The following is a 3,958-nucleotide window of genomic DNA, read 5'->3' as shown; positions in this document are numbered from 1 at the left end:
AGGAGTGAGTGGTTGAGTGAAGCAGACTCCATTAGTGAATGAGAGGCAGTTGGAGCAATTACTGATACCACAAGGGATACAGAGCTTCTTGCTAGAGTCAGCAATCGTGCTAGCTGGACATGTTTGGCACCTTCTGTCTCCAGTTGATGAACGATTGATGGGAATTCTGTCAACTACAGTTATACACATGTAGGTAAAGAAATAGACTATTAAAAATATTGATTTCAATATTAAATGTTTTTTGTAATTGGGTGGAGCTCTCCTTAGCAAAATTAAATAAAAGGTGCAAACAGAACTGTGAACATAATGTACAGGTACAAAGTACATGCATATGTAGGTGTTATCAATGCTTACATTTTACAGTAGCAAATCTCTTTTTACTCTCCCTCTCCCCCTCTTTCACTTACCAAATATAGAAGTCTGATCCTCACAGCCAGTGCAAGTCCCTCCAGTGTATATCAATGGAGACAGACAAGTGAGGCAATACAAACCATCATCAGATCTAACCTAGGTATAGGTACACATAATACTGAAGCTATGTTTATAAATAACTCTACCCATTGCATAAGTTGCACAGAACACAATGTAAAATCAAACTGGGGCTGGTCTTATGTTGCATTCTCCAGAACTGCAGTGGCGTAGCTACACCCGGGCCTGCCAGGCCTGGGTCCGGGTATCAGATCCCAGGTCAAATATAATTAGACAGTTGAAATATCAATGTTCAATTCTTTACCAGTAATTATTAAGCACTGCTCTATAACTTTTTTCCTTGATTTGATTGTTAGCAATAGTATTTTGTAAGATCTAATACAAAAACAAGCAATCTCATGCAAATTCTACTTAAAAGCAGCCATTTTTCAGCAGTTTTACTACCATACCCATCATGAAATCATTATTTTTCTTTCTTGGCCCAGGCATAAAAAAGGGTCTGGCTACGCCACTGCGGAGCTGACACAGGAGTTACATATATTGTAAAATAGCTTAACAATCCCAAAGGCAATCACAAAAAACCACTACACTATAGCTACATAAATATACATTAGGCACTAGAGCACTGTATTGTCTTATTGTTCTTCTACCTCGTCTTCTACTTACAGAGCTGAGACTAGGGCAGGCCTCACAAGTGACTGGCCCAACGTTAGAGGTTTGTCTGTATCCACTCACACAGTTACAGGATAATCCTATCATTATTATAAGTATAGGTCAGTAAATGAATGAACACTCACCACTGATTGCTTGAAGTGATGGAGTTGGGTGGGCAAGAGATACAGGAGAGGTTTCCAGGGTAGAAGTACTGAGTATCATGGCTACAGGACTGAGGTGTGTTGAAGTCTATTGGAGATACATTAGACTGAGGACTACCCAATGATACCAGTACTAGAATAACAAGCACTATATTTATCATGTTTTAGGGATCCTTTTTAATCGAGTGCCGCCATTTTGTAGGCCGTTCACATTCATTATTATTAAACTTCAGACTATTATGGCCGTATCTATGAATTCTATAAAATTGCCTGTTCGACCTATGATTCAATGTAAGTGTGATTATTCATAATAATGTCGACTTTACTGCTGTTACTACTATTTACTTGTCTTTTTGACAAATCTAATGGAGCTTTTGTTGAACTAACATTTAACTTCACTGTGAATGGTGGATGTACTGCGTCTAGTGATGCTGATATACTTTCTTTGTGGGGAAGATACGCCTACGTGGTTCAGCCAGACACACCTGACGAAACTACTCTTTTCCCACAATGCTTTGCTTTCAAAAGTAAGTGAATACACTAACCGTCTTTAAATACTTTATGAATCTTGGGTATTGGTAGAAGTAAAGTAGAAATCTCGCAATGTAATTTTGATTTGGAGTCCCTGTCTGTTTCTGGCTCTCTTTTGTTTCTACTTTTACTATTACCCTTAATTAGGGCCTCTAAATTTCACAGAATCAGACGGAATGCATAAACGGACTGTTCGTTTTGAGGTAGTAAATGAAAGCACTTTTAAATTTTTACGATTCCTGTGGAGGGAGCATAGTCCTAGCTGTCATGTGAGTATAACCCATGGGGAGGTTCGAATTTTGAACACTCGTGTGCAATTGGGACTTTGCAATGAAGAAAATTTATCATTTATATCAAAAGCAATTCAGAAATTTCCATTCATAGGCTATCTATCAACATATTGCTACAATTATACTGTAGAAATTTGCCAGCCCACACCCAGTGCTCAAATTGTTTCTACTTCATGTCCCAGTGCAACAAAACTTACACCTCTCAGTCATACTTCTTTATCTTTAGCAACTTTGTCACAACTACCTAGTAAAATCAGTTACACATCATCATTGCAATCTCCACCTTCACCACCTTTAGATCTATCTTCCAGTGTCAATTCAATATCTCATTCATCAGATTTCTCTCTTGTCAGTATACAAGCACCTTCAGCTACATCATCAATGCCTACTTCAATACTGTCATCTGCTTCTCAAATCAACTCTTTCAGTATACAAGCTACATCATCAATGCCTACTTTAATACTGTCCTCTGCTTCTCAAATCACCTCTTTCAGTATACAAGCTACATCATCAATGCCTACTTTAATACTGTTATCTGCTTCTCAAATCAACTCTTTCAGTATACAAGCTACATCATCAATGCCTACTTTAATACTGTCATCTGCTTCTCAAATCAACTCTTTCAGTATACAAGCTACATCATCAATGCCTACTTTAATACTGTCATCTGCTTCTCAAATCAACTCTTTCAGTATACAAGCTACATCATCAATGCCTACTTCAATACTGTCATCTGCTTCTCAAATCAACTCTTTCAGTATACAAGCTACATCATCAATGCCTACTTTAATACTGTCATCTGCTTCTCAAATCAACTCTTTCAGTATACAAGCTACATCATCAATGCCTACTTTAATACTGTCATCTGCTTCTCAAATCAACTCTTTCAGTATACAAGCTACATCATCAATGCCTACTTTAATACTGTCATCTGCTTCTCAAATCAACTCTTTCAGTATACAAGCTACATCATCAATGCCTACTTCAATACTGTCATCTGCTTCTCAAATCAACTCTTTCAGTATACAAGCTACATCATCAATGCCTACTTTAATACTGTCATCTGCTTCTCAAATCAACTCTTTCAGTATACAAGCTACATCATCAATGCCTACTTTAATACTGTCATCTGCTTCTCAAATCAACTCTTTCAGTATACAAGCTACATCATCAATGCCTACTTTAATACTGTCATCTGCTTCTCAAATTCATTCTACATCATCAATGCATATCCTATCATCAAGACCTCACTCCTCAAACAGTGGACATACTACTCTATCTAGAACAACAATACCTACAGTAACTTCAATTTTTGCAACAACATCTTCCTATCATTTCAATTCTCCCTCTCCTTCTCTCTCTCCTCCTTTAATGAATTGCCCAGGAACTAATCAGTGGGAAAGCACTAAACCAGGACAATGGGCAAATGGTACTTGTTATAAAGGAACATTTAACGGTTAGTGTTTATAATAAATTAACCAAATGTTTTCTATTAGCTACAAGATATTGTGATCTTAATGGAAGATGGGGTCAACTTAACTGCAGTGTCAGTAAACAATTCATAGAAATTATGTCAAAAGTAATTTGATATCTATTGTTATTAAACACTGCCTTCATTATTGGCATACCTTTATAGATTAATATATCACATTATGATGCTCTTGAATCACTATCACAACAACTGAATGACTTTCCAGCAGCTCAAAGCATTGTATTACTGGACTTCATCATCACAAACAGCACTATAGAATCAGATAATGAGACAATACAGTGGGTACGTAGTTAGTTATACATGTACCTTGCATGTGCATCATTGCCTTAAACACAAACTGTACACATTACAAAATAGTTACTATTAAAATTTCTGTTCTTAGATATTGCTTGATATAGCTA

This window comes from Amphimedon queenslandica, unplaced genomic scaffold, assembly GCF_000090795.2.
Source record: "Amphimedon queenslandica unplaced genomic scaffold, v1.1 AMPQUscaffold_13436, whole genome shotgun sequence".
Lineage (NCBI taxonomy): Eukaryota > Metazoa > Porifera > Demospongiae > Haplosclerida > Niphatidae > Amphimedon > Amphimedon queenslandica.
Note: the sequence above shows the minus strand (reverse complement) of the source record.